We start from the raw sequence: 17,834 nt of genomic DNA on the forward strand, positions 1-17,834 counted from the left end.
GCTCACTAGCCGACCGACATGTGAAAAAACGTGAAAGTTCTTCCTTTAACAGCGTTGGCCCACCGAGGCATTTAGCCACACTTTTGCGAACTACAGGGTCCGGCAACTCGGCAGGAGTAGAGCCTTCTTGCCCATAGGAATTGCAAATGCGGCTCCGTTTTCTTCAGGCAGCCAGTCACGTTGGTTCCCGGTACATAGGGCGCTTGTATTTAACCTTTGTTATGCAATTCTGTTTGCGTGTAAGGCTAGGCTGTCATAACATGCTGGCTCATTGAAACAAGTTAGGGTGCCTTACTGTTCTTCAGTAAACTTCGCTCTCTAGGCAACACTTTTATAGATATAGGGGTTGCAATAGATGGGTGCGTAAAAAGGGCAGTGATATTTCTCCATCTCTGTCAGACCCGCCGAGGATTGGAAGGGGGTTCTGAAGTCGTTCCCTTGAGGCAGGAACGACGTCTACAAATTTTAAATCGATGTGATATACAAAAAAGCACTACTTTCCGAAGTTGGAAAAGTAGACTTTCGTAGTTTTTTGAGTGCACCTGCTAATACTTGAAATCACCTTTCAGTTTGTTTTTTATTCTCCTTTTACCATAACGACTGAAGGTTAAGCTCTCTTGTGAGATCCTTCGCTAGCGTCGAGAACATGCGAAGTTTTCTTTCGTTGCCTCTTTTTCTTCACAAACAATAACTACTGAGGGTCATAATTGCTACGTTTGTGTCGCACTTATGAGTTTGTTGGATGACAGAGAATCGACAGCATATAAACGAAAACAAAATACTGAGTGTCGTATTGGCTTCATATCGGCAGCAGCTCAAAGAAGGTTTAGTCTGCCTCAAGCACTGTTCCTCAGTTCCCTGTAAATTCGCTTAGAATCTTCTAGTCGGTCGGAGCTCTTTTCATTTTGAGAAACAAAACTCAGCGCTTCAGGGCAACAGGCGAGCAAAAAAGTACACGACGCGAGCGCTGTTTCATCGTTATTTGTCTTAGCGCGCGTTTAGTTTGAAACCATGACTACAATCGAACTAGCCCGATTTTGCAGAGCTTTCACCATCTACGAAGGCCGTCCGTTTCCCAGATGAATTTATCATTACCGGAACACCCATCCTCGATGGACTTCGTTTTCGTTTTCAGCGCAGCTGTTGCAGCGACAGGTAATTGACCAATGGTGATAGGGCCAGAAGTAATAACAACCTTAGTCCATCACGCAGTCAAACAGGGGTTGCCGTTTAGAAGTCAAAGGAAGAATAGTCAACCTTGAATGCTGCTTATATTCCAAGGACTCGGGCGTTGCCTGGTTAAGGCATGGCTTGCAGTTCACGGGCTGTTTTATGTTGCCCGCTAATAAGAGCTTCTGGTAGATCCACGAGTGAAAACTGGGAAAGACAAATCAACATTGCTCCGAGCTTTGTTCAATACTGGGAAGTGTGTAGCTAAAATATGAAGCCTATTTCTTCCAGCGAAAATAGAGTTTCAAGATAAAATGGGCTCACCTCGAGGGATCTCGGATCCCCAATCCTCTATGTAGCAAGTCACAAAGCCGTAGTTTACAACGGCAAATAAACCTTGTTATTATCCTGCATATTCTTTTCTGTTTATTAAAACACGAGTTCACATAATGAGGCTTATTAAGTACACATGTGATTCATATTGGTTACGCGCAGGCTAAGAGTAGCGAGTTATCTTCAACGAAAACCCTGTGTCGGGATTTCTTGACATGACCAAGAAATTCCATCATGTGACTGTAAATAAAATCGTCGTATTTACTGGAATGAAAGCTCAGAGTTGGTGTAGAGAATGTTGACTTTTCCTGAGGTAAAGCCTGTGTTCTAACAATTGAATTAAATGTCACCAGTTCAAGTAATTCATAAGAAGAAGTATCCTAAGGTTGAGACCCCTATAAATGTTCTCCATAATGTTCATTCAGATATAACCTTTAGTAAACGTTGTCATCGGACAACATATATTGTGAAACCAGTTTCAGGTGAGGAAACAAAATGTCTCCGAGTAATACCTGTACAAATAATCGATCAAGAATAATATGCATGGGCCACTTCAAATATATATTTATTCAACATTGCTGGAAATCATTGATACCGATTCTTATCGTTGTAAATGTCAATGTAACTGAAAGCGTTTTTTATACTTCCTATTCTCTGTGTAACTATACTTGTATTAACAGGAAAGCTATGTATTGGCTTTTTTTTAATATATATACCTTGACTCTAACGATACCAGCTACTTTAGAAACGCACGCTGTGACAGGTCGTTCGCATGTCGCTGATACAACGTGCTCTATGCTCACATTCTAGAGCAGGCTACGCCTTAGTGACACTCAATACCTCCGGAATTATTCCTTAGTGCTTTTCTTCTCCTTTTTTTGTTGTTTCGGTTCTTGTTTTCGTTTCCGCTATATTTCTTAGTCACTGGAAAATATTTTGGATGTTTGATATAGCCGGTTCTTGAGTAGGCAATTTTCCCCCAATAACATCATTTAATGAACGACGATGTCAGCAGAACACCCGGGGATAAAAAAAAGGAGCCATGATCAAGAATACCTGGGTAATACTAGCCGCGCAAATCAGAAAACACCTCTCCTTAAATCCTTGCTAATTGCACGTATACCAGGTGGGAAAAGCTGCAGGCTCACAGCGTGGTGCACCGTACTAAGCAAACCGCGAGTGGATCACTGGACACAATGGATCGACGGGCAACGCTCTCCTCGTCATGCCCCAGACGCTCTGTCTGCACTCGGCCAACGACCTCGGCGCGAAGCGTGGTCTGTTTCCACGGGCGTGGTTGTCCACAGTGGTAGGAGAAATGCTGGAATCTTACTGGAACGTGACGCTCAGCTGCGTCTGGTAACGAGCTGGAAGCCGTAAACGCGTTCGCTAGAACCGTGTATTGCGGTGGACCGGGCGGGCTGCATTTAATCATTCTGGGGCCCTATAACGTAAAGCTATTCCAATATGTTTATATTCCAATCTCCTGACGTCAAATTTGCGTAACCACCGACGCAAGCACCGGGCGGTCACCCGCAGGGTTGTCTGAACAGACCAATCAAACGCTCTCCTCGCTCATAGGAGGTGATTTTTGCTTGCTTGAAAAACGAATAACGTTGCCTAAACTGAGCGGCTTGTCGTATCTAATTGGCTGACAAGAGGTGCGGAGAACGCTCAAGTGGAGAGGGATTCACTGGGGCAGAGCCAGTGCACTGAAAATCGATAACCGGATGAAGAGGGTGGTGCCGGCGTGTGCGATTGGTCGGCTTTCCCTTACTTAGCTTGCGGTGGCTGGTCGAAAATCGTGGCGGCATGCAACGGAAGCTCAAGAATGACGCTAAAACGGACCCTCAGCAAAGAAGAGTTGGCAGAATGAGGTGGTAAACGTGCTGAAAGGGCTCGAAAATGTTACACGGCCACGCAAGAAGTTTTATTATACGCAAATACAGCCATGCTCTCCGGCAGGTGCGAGTAGCCAGTGTCTCAGCGATCGGCGGCAGCCATCTTTTATTCCTTTCGGAACGGGGCTTCCCGCCGCTATTCCGAAGAAAATTCAGTTTTGTTCGGCGTATTATTGCATCTTTATCGCGTACACGTCACTTTGACGCGGTGAGTTTGTGCGGTTTTGTGACGCCGCGTGACAGACAGGTGAAGTGGGTGCAGCCCGAAAACTTTTTACCAATAGCCGAAGGCTAATGGCGAAAAGGGGTCGAATCAGAAATAACTGTTTTTCGTTTTTCTGTCAAATCATGTATAATCAGTGTGTACACATCATATCAGATGGGGAGGTATCGCGGTATTCGTGACGTCGCGTGACAGACAGGTGAAGTGGGCGTGGTCGAAAAAGTTTTTTCGTGGAGGGCTGATAGCAGAATTAGAATAGAAAAGTTTGGAATAGTTTTACGTTATAGCGCCCCTGGAGTAAAATGCCCGAATGCCTGTTGCACGCAACTTGGTGCGCACGTTTATTGCTTCGCACCACGGCTGTTGTCTATGGCAGGAACAATGTGCGAACGTAGGCCCGACTATATATATGTAAAAAAACTGTTGGAGCACCGCGTCGCAGTGAGAAACGATTATAATAATTATGCATTGATTTCATATTTGGAAGCGTTCAGACAAGGTAATGGTTATTGGAACTCAACTGCCTGTGAGTAGAGTTCTTTATGGGCTGAATTGCTGAGTGTGTTGTTTTCGAGAGAGGGCAAAGTTGGTGCTATTCGATTTCAGCTCAGATTTCGGGTTTTGAACGTGTAAGTGCAGATCGTTGTCAGGTTCCTGTCAATTGTGCATACTTTGTACATTAGGATCACAGCGTGCTGCACCGTACTAAGAAAACTGCGAGGGGCTTTTTTCTAGACATAGCCTTCTAGCGTAATCTGGAAGCGTAATATAGAACTCTCCAAATATTTAGGGAAAGAAACTGGTGCTAAAAATTTATAGTTGACAAATTGACACCAATGACAAACAGTGACATTAGTGATGTAGTGACAACAATTTGGCAAGTAGTGACTTGGCAATTATATATTACCGGAGAAAAAACTAGGGAATGACCTGGCAACTAACACCCTAAAGGCCACATTAGAAGTCAGAAAAACGAAAAACGCAGGAATCGACGTCGTAGTCGGCTTTGCTGAAAACGGGGATGATTAATGAGCAGCTGCGAAGACAGGGGTGTCATGTGCACCGTAAGTGCGTTACTGCGATTCGCAGTTCAACTTGGCTTAGACTTGCACTTTCGTCACATGTTAAGTGCATTGCGAAGCGAAAACGCAAAAATACACATCACAGCATGTAAACGACTCACCATTCTCAAAATTACGGCGCTATAACATGTTCAAATACCGCCTGATACTCCAAATCGAATTATTGTTCATAGCCGTGGTCACCGGTAACCAGTGGTATTTCGCTATTTTCTGTTCTGTTTTAGATGCATGTTGATAGCTATATGGTAGTCCACTCTGTCTTTTCTATGTAAACAAATCCATGCACTATTTTGATTCATAACTATCGAAAGCTCTGTTGGACATTTCGACAGACTAAAAGGAAAAAAAAAAGTACCCACCTGTGTTCTGACTTTGGTAGCATGACACGGATGGAAACAGGAACAAGAAAAACCAAATCAGTGAACTCAAACTGCCTTGAGCTGAAGGCTCCAAGATACGAGGGTTCTTTTTGCAAATGCGCGTGTGCGTCGACGCCGCAATGCCATGATAAGGTTCTCAGCATTATTTTTATCAAGCGTCTCGAGAGAATCAATGACAGCGATAGCATCTGCTGTTGTATCCTTTGGGACCCCGTGCTCGATAGCACCGCGTTGCTCCTTCGAACGCGCGGCTTTTCTTCCCTGAAGCAGCGCGGCATTTTATTGTTTTGTCATTGTGTTCTGCTTCTGCTTTTGCGGCTTATCTCGGTGCTGGATGACGGTGTTCTCTAGAGACGACTTTTGTAGTGCCACCATACTCCTTCCTTCAGGCACTGGCTTCAATCTCTCGGGAATACGCAAGTATCTCAAAAGCTATAGCACAATGTGTCAACGATATGTTCTGCTTCGCTTTAACTTCAACTGCCCCGCATCCCACCTCTCTCTCTCTCTCTTTCTGTATCGCGAAAAATCTTTTTCCGACGCAATTTTACATCGTGCCTTTCTCTCTTCCTCTCAGGAGCCTTGGACAGTGACGTCAGCTAGTTTCTATATTTTTTTCTATATAGCCCCCCCCCTCCCTTTTTCTTTTCAAAGCTTGTACACCGCAGTGCAGTGGTTTTCAGAATTTCGTATTACATTGCGTTTTCGGCAGGTTTTAATCTACAATTTCATTGTTATTTTACAGCGTAGGCGTATATCCATAATTTTTGTATATAAATCTTAAAGAAAGACATTACAACGTTTGAATATCTATGCACTTGCCCGGTTCGCAGAGAAGATGAGGCTCGCTATCTAGCGATGCGCAAGAAAGCAATTGCGTAGTTGTTTTGTTTACATTTTAAATGCGCGATGCTAGCTCTTCTCACACAACGTACTTCATCAAATGATAGTTCTCTTATTTACAAGTTAGCGGGACATACTTAAATACGATGCCGCTGCTCAGGTCTGTAGGGGACACTCTTGAGGCGCCATTGCAAAGTGTGCTATTTGGTGGCCACTGCGAAAGAGCTTTCTGCGCAATGAAACCTGGTTTAGTTGTTTGTATATAGTGGATGTGAAAAATTCTGCAAGAGCGCTTCTCTACACAGCATGTTTAAAGTCCACGCAACATGGCGGACCCAGCCCTAGGAGTGGACGTAATGCAGGAGGGGGGGGGGGGGTGCACGTGGTGGCGCCGCTATTATTGCCTAAACCTCTCACTTGCCGCATCTTCGCTTCTTTTTTTGCTAGCGACATATATAAGCTTTGCTCAATCGTGTCGTCAGCGGGAGGTAAGGCCATCTTGACCACGGCCACCTGTTAGTGTGCGATAGCCTAGCTCCAACCTAACCCCCGATAATCAATAGACTATTACGGCACTTTCGTTCCCGACTTCTCCGAAGTTTATGCTGTTTGTAAGTAAGCGCTTCCCTTACTTCTGCCGCGCTATACTCAACATTCGGCCGCTTTCGCATCATTGAAAAGCTTTATCTCGCCACCGGCTGTAACTTCTGCGCTCAAACATGTGCTGGGCACAGAAGTACCGGTAGTCGACACCCGCAAATTTGACCAATTGACAAAAAAAAAGATTTGTTGCTATCAAAGAAAATTCTTTACTTAGAGGTGCTCTTGGAACCGTAGCTTTGGTATAGCCATCATTTTTTTTACAAGACTCTCGCAAACTGGTACGTTTGGATAAAATAAATGCAGCCCCAAGTAGAAAATTTTTTTTATTCTGCGCAAAGAACGATCTATTTTTCAGACGCGGACGATTCCTCACAAATGTCCGAAAGAGGCAGTCTGCAATATCGCAATTTTAATGGTAAAACTTATTTCGTTTTGAAAGAACCAGCACAGCAGCAAATTCGTTTACACGCTTAATGCACAGTGTTGTGTTGCGATAAAAAAAAGTTTACTCCAAACTTTTGGATGGCCGGTCGAGGCCGCGAGTGAGTTTCACGTTGATCCATCCCGCAGCTCGATGTGCGCCATCTAGCAGCAGCCGATTGATTGATTGCTTTATTTGCTTCGTCAAAGTACAGCGTAACAGGAGCCGGAGGCAAAAGCCGTTCAAATGAAGGCTTGAGGGATCGTTCGTCCCCTTTCTCAACACTGACAGCAGCTGAAAGACAGCACAATATCACAGCAGCACAGCTTTTTAAGCTAGCACAGTGTTTTAAATGAAGGTCCTGGCCTAAAAGAAAACTGAAAACATACCTTATACATAGTTTATACACGTGGGTACGTTTACTGAAACCTTTTCTTCAGGAAGGGAGAGAGAGGTTTATCATAACGAAGGTGAAAAGTTCTGTCGGAGAAGCTTATTTCTAGCCTGTTACTCTACAACTGGGATAAAGGGTTAGGGCAGACAGGGAAACGAATGCGGGAAAGTGACGTGACGATGCAATCCTACACTAACTAGCAGTAATCAGTCCAATGTACGGTGAACACACCATGCGCCGGCACATGTGTGCATTCCACATGTATACTCGGTACTGCGATAAGGTATACGAGCACTTTACATTACGGCATGTAGGGCACGTGCTAACAAAAACACTGCGTTTGTGCGCTCTTATATTGCAGCAACAACCGGCTCGAGAGCTCGAAGCATATGAACCGCTGTCTTAGCAACAGTGGTTTTTGACGCCGATGAGCAGGATTCGCAAGGCACTAATCCACTGCCTGAGCATAACCTTGATTTGTTCATCCGATGACAAAGATTCAGGACTGTTAGGCAGCACCCCAGAATTGTTGTGCGCCAATCTTGAATTAACTGGAGATGGATTCCGCAACCACATTCTTTTTTCTAGCTACAAAGTGCGGAAGTGGGTCCTACACGAGGGCGGGCCTTAGATGGGCAATTATTATTTTTGCTGCGAATGAATGTAACTCGGACGTAGCGAAACGTCCCTACAACCTTGGAAGTTTCGCGTCGGATTAAAACTATAAAACACAGTAGCGGCGTGAGTATTGCCTCCAAAGCCGGTGAAGAACAGGAGGGCTCGAGTCCCAGGTAGCGGGAGGACAGAACATGCTAGCCCGCTCGGCCTGGGTGGTCGGCCAGGTAGCGGGAGGACAGAACATGCTAGCCCGCTTGGCCTGGGTGGTCACGATGTCGGCCGCTCCCGAGATCCCGCAACACCATGCCATACCCATTATGAAAATTTGACTTATTTTATACTTTACTGTAACCTATCCGATTCTTGGCCAATCCCCCTGAGTGCGTACGTGTCAGTAGACCACAAGGATGTAAATCTAGCGTGGCTGGCCGGCTTAAATAAACCATGGCTACGGCGGCTGCCTCTTCGCACGATCTCCTGCAGCTCCATTATTTTAGTTGTAAGGACAAAGTATATAATTTTCATATGAAAATCTTTGGTACAGTGACCAAAATTGCAAATATATAGATATCGTTCCATTCTCACAGCAAATTGATTCAGTCCTTGAGTGACAGCTATTTTCGTCGTAAACGCGACGTTTCTCTTTGCGACGAGGAAATTTCTATAGTGACGACAGAAAGTTGTCCTGTGGCGATGCCAAAGGGACGGCTACAGTTTGTGTCGCCCTTTTCCGACATAAACCGACGCCTTCTTTGAAACCCGTCAGAGGCGACGATCGAAAGTAAACACTATCTTGCGAGGTCGTCAGTCTAGTTGCTGTGCTAGTATGTTTCTACAACGGTGGACAACCGTTAGGTACCCTCCCCATGCCACTCCCGCCACCCTAAAAAAAATTAAAACGCTTTCTAAATGTATTCGTCTTGCAGTCATGCTTTCTTTTTCCAGCTTTAGCAGCTTGTGCTGCAGGCCCTTTATAGAAAATCGATAGATGAAAAATCAGGACACGGCGATCAGCGCGTATTTTTCGAAAAGGGCGCCTTTGTTTGTTACAGATGGTTCTTTATGTCTCTAGTCTGTTTTCTTTCCGCTTCCTGTTTGTGGGCTCACTCACGAAATCGATGCTGTCATTTTGACGATGGGCGTTGCTTCCAAAGTGAAATCTCGGGGTGCAGTTCTGCCCGCACCTTTTACGCCGCGATGTCTTGGTGCTTGACTGATGGCGAGCCCGGTTGCGTTGATGACGTAGGGACGCCCCTTAATGCTTCCGAGTGAGACGACCGGCGTTACTTGCCTCATCGTAAGTCGCGAGTTTATGGGCGTTCCAAAAAAATCAACAGCAGCGGAAGGCGCTTCTATAGTTGATGGGGTCGGAAGAGGCGTCAAAGTAGACCGCCAGGCATTACCCGTGGCGCTTATTTCCTACCGTACCTGAAAGAAGCCTAAAGCTGTTCACTTGAGAAGATCATCGTCATTGTCAGTCCACTATACTCGGGCATCCCTCTTGTGGAATATTGCTGCACTCCTGAAGCGATCGCGCAGGCATTTCAGATAATTCATCGCTGTGAAGCGCATACAACAAATAGAGTGTAGGCGCGATGATTTGACAGTTGCGTGCTACGTGCCAGTGAAAACGACGTCCTTCGTGGAAGCCACATAGGAGGTGTCACCGGATTTGTGCTATGACATCTTTCTTTTCATTATAATAATAATATATAATACGATATAATATATACCTGCCATAAAGGACGGCTTCTATAATTTAGACGTACCAAAATGAAATGCAGTTGGTGCTATATATTCTTAGCTTCTAATATGCTCTAGCCACTGGATAAATTATGCGAAAAGCTTTGTTCCTTAGTTCGTATAGTAGCAAATTTCCTATACGCATCTTGTCTTACAAGTCTCCATTATGTTTTTATAGCTGGAACTTGAAGTGCCAAATTAGTGCGTCATTACTGCATACATTTCAGTAAAATTAGATGTAAAATATAAGATTCCCTGGTCAGGAGCGGAAGCAGACGAAGATGAAGGAGGATGACAAGGTTATCGAATAAGTTGAATGTCAGTTTGAATACCAATAGATAGTAGCTTAAGAATGGTGGTGATCGAACATCTCTTTTAAATCGGAGTAATCTAAAAATAATAACAATTCAGTTTTCCAGAACGGCCAGCGGTTCTATCCAGAAAGTAATATGCAAATTATGCCTACGCTCTGTATGCACAATACTCGTTTTTGTTTACACGAAGTGCATGTTTTAACACTTTTTTTTGCACTTTCGCTAGTTTACGGAAGGGCCGGTGTCTCTAACTGCCATCTTACTGTTTTCCATATGTGGAACTCTGAAAATGAGTCTGCTATTTCGGGCTGTCTCCAGTACCCTACGATTATTTTTTTGCATGTGCTTGTACTGTATTTTGCTTGCATAGCGAAAAGCAGGTTCCTCGCCCCACGAAAATTCCGTACTAGGCCCTCTTCATTTCTTAATATACGTTAATGACCCACCCATGCACCTGTGGGGTCAAATTTGTATGTTTGCTGACGACTGTGTTACTTAACGACCAGTTACTGATGTGAACGGCCAGAACTGTTTGCAGGATAATCTAAATAACACCCAGAATTGGTGTTCTCGTTGGCTAACGATTTTAAATCCGAACAAATTCAGTATAATATCAATTTCACGTCGTCGTAAACCACTCAAACTTTCTACATAGTCTTTGATAAGCAAATAGAAGCCGTCTATTTTTACAAGTACGTAGGTGTAACGATCTGTTCTGAAATGGGCTGGCGTTCGCACGTAACTAATACCACCTCATCCGCAAACAGAACTCGAGGGTTTTCGAAACGTCATTTGCGCAACACCCCTAACACGCGAAGTTGCTGCCCTCTAAGACCTATGAGCCCAAGCTTGAGTACTCAGCAGAGATCTGAAACCCTCATCACACATACCTTTAACGCCTTTGAATCAGCACAGAACCGAGTTACAAGGTTTCTGCATTCGTCAGTTATGAAGTCAGTGTATGTTTATTAACGACAAAATCTAACTTGCAGACCCTTTCCTGTCGCCGTCGGGTTGAAAGTCTGTCATGATTCCGTAACTTTTTTATGCAGTTCGTTTTTTACGACGTGGTCGTGATCGCGAATGACCTTTTTGTGTTACACCGAACCCTTATGTTACGCTCCAAGTATGGGGCCCTTATAGAAAAAAAGTGACATTCAAGAAGTAGACGGTGGGGATAAAAAGGCCAACTTCTTATTTCATTTAATAATAATAATAATAATAATAATAATAATAATAATAATAATAATAAAGGAGTTTGTCGTGCTTGCTTGGAATGTGTTATATTAGGAACCAAATTTACCACTAACCTACATTGTTTTCGAATTTCAATTATTCCAATTAGTATGCAATAGATTCGTTTAGTAAACTGCTTCCAGATATTTACAGAGGGAAATAATTGTTTAGAGTACCAATTCACTGTCAGTGTAGCTGCTCAAACATCTCGATTTCGCGAAGCAGGTATTTCGGCCTTCATTGACTTCTCTACAGGTATATGCAAATAGTAATTGATAAACCGAACTTAAAGTAGCAACATGCATGCATAATGTAAACCAGTTACAATGCGAGAAATGCAAGCTTTATCACGTATTTACATACACAAGTTGCAAGCTATCATTGGTAGGACCAAACTTCATTCAGTTGTGGCTACATTTGAAGCAAGGCGACAATTCCAAGTGTAAAGCTACAGTGCAAATCCCCTGAACTGCATCGGATCTGTACGTCCCAGAGCTTTAAGTTTCAAAATAGGCTTGGCATTGAGCCCACCAATGTTCTTTTTTTGAAGTTGCTTTAGACGAGGTTTGGAATCCTTAAGTAGATTTGTAGAACGTGACAAGGAGCGTTCATTCAGCACTTTACCCCCCCCCCCCCCCCCCCCCCGTAAAAAATTGTCAGAAAGAACAGGGACTATGAAGATGTCACGGATGCTACACTCACATAGAATAACATCACACCTGCGAGTGCAATGCGCGTGCTGTGTTCTCTGTTTTCATTGTGTCGCTTTTATTTGCTCTATACCGACTTTTAAAAAGATCGTTGCACTTGCCCTACAACAAATTCTTTCGGAAAAAGTGACGAACATGTTGTGTTTAACATGAGAGAAGCGGCTGTCGTGCCAGAGATAAATAATTTCATGTAGCCACTATGTTGCCGTGGTATTTCGGAAGCGTACTTGCAAGAAAAGTCACTCATCTTCCACGTGTAAAGTTCCGAACACACCCAGTGTACCCTTTAGAGATAGTGTTATATAAAAAATTGACCATCGATTGACAAATAAACACGTTAGCTATTTCGAACATTTCCAAGAATTTTCGGCCAAAGGCGGTTCTCCTCAGCGAGCCGCAGTGCGCTTAGCCAGTGAACTCGTGGCGGCACCCCACGGCGGCCGCGGTATCTGCGCTACGTAGCAGACCGCAGCTACCAATAGCAGCCGCATATGGAATCCGCTTTATTACGAAATCAAGCGTCCCGAAGAGAATGAGGAGCAGGCTTCTGTCGAAAATAGAGCATTTGAGAGAAAGCTTACTTCGCGCTCCGCAGCAAAACTTGGCCGAGATGTTTACACCAGCGTATATGCTACCCGTGGAGTATGTTATTTCACCAGACCCGAGTGGTGGTTCAGGGCCCCCTTAAAGAACACTCTCTTCGCTAACGTGCTTGACGGCAACTAAACTGAGTCGTAATTTTAGACCAGGGAAACATTTCTCCATGCGCGCCAATCGCGTGGGCGTGAATTCGTGCAGGCGGGTGAGCGGGCTTGTTTACTTGTTTTCTCCGTGTGCACTTGTTAAACTCCTTTTCTCCATAACAATTAAAATGTATCCTCCTTGGATACCTGGGGCCTTTTGCACTTTTTTTTGTGCAACATTCTTAGACAGCACACAAAACAGGTATGCTAGTTAGTCATTGGAGCGTACGTTGTGAGGTTTACCATTATCTGCGCTTTGCCATGAAACCCCTGAGAACTGCCTTTGATCACGCAGTGCAGTTTTATTAAACGACCATCACGCATCGCTTTCTTTATACTATGCAGGACGTCTAGGAGACAGCTTGAGCACTTTGTAGTAGAAGCGAAAGACTCTTTTACTAGGTACACCACTGCACCCTAGGACGACGGCATTTCATGTGCTTAATCTTTGCGGTCGTCGCACACGTTCGAAACGCATGTTTTAAGTTGTCAGTCGACTTGTACATATTGAGGAAAACTAAAATCTTCGTTCCTCAGCTTCACTGATACGTGAACAATTCAAGCTCTGTACCGTGCACCTACCACCCGGAATGAACAAAGCTTTGAAAGAGACTACACGAAATCGTCCAGCGTGTCTGCAGAGCATGCACGGTTTGCAGTTTGCAGCACAGTGATAACTCTGGGCGCTTTGCTACATCAACGGGAAAGCAGCCCAGTGCACCGAACGCTGCGGCATGCACTGAACGAGAGAACCTCTGTCAACACACCGGCACTACGCCCAGCGCTATTACTCGATTAAGTTCTTCGAAAAAAATTTCTTCACCGTAACGAGGTAGATCGAACAGGGTCGGAAAGGACAGCGTCAACAAGGAAGGGTCTTTTGCAACCGTGTGCGTGCGCACACACACAGCCTTCGGCAATGTTCCTCTTGCTCTCTGTATCGACGCAGCTTCCGGGCGTTTCAATTTACGTGTCACGTATACTACCTTGTTGTAACGTACACTTTGCTATGCTTCAGGAAACAGCGTATTTGTGTCGAAAATTCGCAATTCAGTCTCTTCAACTCTATATATATAGAGACAGAGCTGAGCGTGCATTGTTGCCCGACTGTTTGTGCGCCCCTATTTGGCAACCGGATGCATATCTGTTTGTCTCCTCTCGCAGCCGCGTTACGCAGCTACATTTCCGATTCCTGACACGGGAAGCTTTGTCTGCACGGCGCCCACCGGTCTCTGCTACACGCTACCGTGCCTCCCGGCGCGACGCGAAGTGGCGAACGCAAGCGACAGAAAAGTGGAATTATTTCAGTTTACTTTTCTTTTCAAAACATAAACGCCCGGCCGTTGGGCTCTAATGCTAGCCGACTAAATGGCCACAAATTTCGGATGCAGATAAGACAAAACACGCATTAAAATGGCTTGCGCGTTTACTAAGCCGGTGCTGCTTTAATTCTGCCATCTTACCCTATGCATCATACGTAGGTTCTCTGCAATGCTGCGTTTGCTTTTTTTCTTGACTGGAAGCATCCTGTTAGAAACAGATGACATTGTTTAGAAATGAGCCTCTAAACAACTTGAAGCAACCTTTCGGTTTCTGTCGACGTTTTGTTTCTTTTCACAACAGCTGTGTTTGACTAAGTCTCTTGCCGACTTTCATTCTAAGCAAACTACAAGCATTGTGGCGCCGACCTTGCCTGCTCCAGCTCAAACGTGTAGCCATTTCTGACACATGTAACCTCTTCATAGGAAGTGAGCGGTGTTGTATGCATTCGCTATGGTTCGTCTTCCCCCTGCAGCAAATTTTGGTCATAATTTTCGCGGTCATTACTTAGCTCCTTGCTCAGTTGTGTTATGTCCATTTAAAGCGGTGAAGGCGCTTTTGTGTTTCTTAAGGACGACGGGTTTGTGCGACCATCTGTGACTATTAACGCGATTTCTGTAAGACCACACGCGTCAGCGAACTCGCCGCGATTTCCTTCTTTCCTTCCCTCCTCTCTCTCCCTGTGATCTTTGTTTTCCCCTTTCCCATTCCCCCGGTGTAGGGTAGCCAACCGGACGTTATTCAGGTTAACCTCCCTGCCTTCTACTTTTCTCTTTCCTCCTCCTCATCCTATCGTCGTTATACCGCCTTCGTCGATATATCTACGTCATTTCTTCTTTCTCATTCCATCGTAATCATGATCATACTATCCACATTTAATCCTGATTATGACGCCGCTGTTATGCAATTGTCCTCATGCAGTCGTCGTCATGGATTCGTCGTCCTAGCGTCATCGTGATACCGTAGTATCATTCCAGCTTCGTCACCCGGCTCTCGTCACGTGGTCGTCCTCATACAGCCATTGTTATACAGTCGTCACTTTACTGTCCTCATAATATCAGAATTGTCATCTCATTGTCGTCAAGCTGTCGTCCTCATAGCGCCTTCGGTGACGCCAGTGTGCTTAGAAAGCCGGCGAGCACTAGTGTATTGGAAAGCCGTGTAGATAGTTAAAACGAGAACGCCATAAGTCCTAATTTACAATGAAATGTCGTGGAGGAAGCGGGACCTCCAGACCACCAAGCGATTGTGGTTGCTTGCTACCGTGAGCCAGAACATCTAGCCTCCCCTACAGCTAACTGTTTCTAGAATCGGCCCGCCAAGTCGAACGGCCGGACCGCAGAATAAGCGAAGCTAAGCAACAAGCTACGAAAAGCTTACACTTAAAAAAAAATCCAACAGAACCCATCTCACGATGCAGGTCGACGGCAATGCGATTAGCAGAGTGAAGAAATGTAGCGACACCACGTATTGCCACCGCTGAAACTCGTCACACAAGAAGTGTGTACTGCAGTGAGATTCCTCTCGCGCTTTCCTCTGGACGCGCTGCGCCCACTAGAGACGCCGCTGCAAAGTGCGCGCGAGGTGTTCTGTGTGTCCTCCGAGATTGCACTGATGGTGCGACGGAGCTGTGCAGAGCTGTGTAGTGCAGCCGGTCTCGTCTTTGACGATTGCCTATGGACACGTTGAGCCTCTTAGCGGCACCGCCACGAAGCTGCGCGTGGCCTCCGTAATCCATGTCGCTCTGGCGCGTGCAAAAGCTGAAAATTGTTGCTTCGCCCGTCACATATTGAGTGGAACGTACCTTTTCGTTCGCACTGGTGTGAAAGGAGCCAATTGATGAGTAGTGCATACTGAGTGTGTGTGCTCTCTAGAGCGCTGGCGTAAATGACCTTTATTGACGAGTTTCCCGTGCGCAGTACATTCATGACGCAACTCGCTAAAGCGTTGGCGTGAAAGTGGTTCATTGAAGAGAGGGCACATAACTCTGTACATTATTATTATTATTTGTTTTGAACACATATACACATATACACAGGTATCAGGAAAGGGAAAGCCAGGAGCAGGCTGGCAACTGCCACCGGAAGGGGCACAACGCCTGCCTACTCCTCTGAAGGGAGGTGACAGCAACACAGAAATGGAAGATAGGAAGGAGGGGAGGAAAAAGGAAAGAGGAAAGGAGAGCAACAGGACAAATCTAAAGACCAAAGTAGAACACTGCAACAGGTCAAATCTAAAGACTAAAGTAGAACTCTGCAGCCGGAGTTAAAGTGACGCCGCGTCGAACAGCCCCCACAATTATCAACCACATCCATGGCTAGTTCGCTATGCGGCTAATTGTGTTCTCCACGATGAGACGCCAAGTAAAGCTGCACGTAATCACCGTTTCACCGGTAGTCGGTTCACATGTACACTACAAGGTGTTTGAACCCGCCACCTCCCATCTTCGAAGGAAGAAGCGTTAGGGTACAGTACTGATCATACACAGTAGAGTCGGTCACTGAAGGTCACGCTACTACAGAATGTTGAATGTTCATGCTACAAACGTGAACAACGTGAAACAAACGTGAAACGAACACAGTAGAGTCGGTCACTGAAGGTCACGCTACTACAGAATGTTGAATGTTCATGCTACAAACGTGAACCTAAGTTAGTTAGTTCTATAAACGTTAGTAGGGCGCGATGGGCCTGATCACGTTTAGATGCACAGCCACTGGGGTATAAACATTCCTCGAGTGTCGCACACCGCAGGCCAAGCAGATGATAGTTTCTCACTAGCGACATGCGCTGCGCACTGAAAGCGGGACACTCAAATATAAGGTGCTGAAGTGTCTCGTAGCAGCCACAAGACGTACACAATGGACTTTCCGCACGCCCTTGTCTGTATAAACGTTCCTGCACGTTCACGCAACCAACCCTCAGCTTGAGCAGTTGTGCTCTAGCGCGACGAGGCAAGCCTCGACCACGAACACGGGGCGGGAACGTTCCATCTGCGACGCGCTGGTCTGGATGCTGCTTGAGTAGGTGCCGACGAATTAGCAGACGAGCGTCATCAAGCTTGCACAATATTTCTGGGCAGTCACAGTTGTTATGAACGCAACTTGAAGCGAGCCGATCAGCCTCTTCATTTCCGGCGATTCCTACGTGTGAAGGTATCCATTGAGCAATGAGAGATACCCCACGTGATGTAATTTTGCTCGCAGAGTCATTAATGCTGCGCACAAGTGCACAATCAAGCTCACTGCGTTGTAACCTGCTAAGGGCAGCACGGGAGTCGGTAAAGATGACAACCTTCGATGTAATTAACTCCTCTTGCACGTATTTCAGTGCAACATTAATCGCTGCTAGTTCCGCAGTTGTTGACGAAGTTGGATGAGGTATTTGAAAGATACGTCGTAGTTGAGTTGAAGGGCAGTAAAAAACTGCAGAGGCGCCTTGACCGTCGTTGTGTACAGATGCATCTGTGAAAACTTGAAGATAATCTGGAAAGTTTTCGAACAAGTGAGACTGAGCCAATTGGAATATTGCCGAAACAGCCATATCAGACTTTTTGTGCATGTCAGGGATTGTGAGGAAAATGGGGAATACGTGTTTCGTGATACCTTTTGGAGGCGGAGACGTATCTGAAGCAGCATGTTCAGAAATCGTAGTGATATCCATAAATAATGCCGCCATTTTTCCCATGCGAGATAATGGGTGGTGAATCAGACGATCAAGGAGCGATTGACCATTCGATGTGCGGTGCAGATGCTCAATATGATATAGAGCTCTCTGATCTTCTTGCAGCCTCAGGGGTAACT

The sequence above is a fragment of the Dermacentor andersoni genome, chromosome 11, assembly GCF_023375885.2.
Source record: "Dermacentor andersoni chromosome 11, qqDerAnde1_hic_scaffold, whole genome shotgun sequence".
NCBI lineage: Eukaryota > Metazoa > Arthropoda > Arachnida > Ixodida > Ixodidae > Dermacentor > Dermacentor andersoni.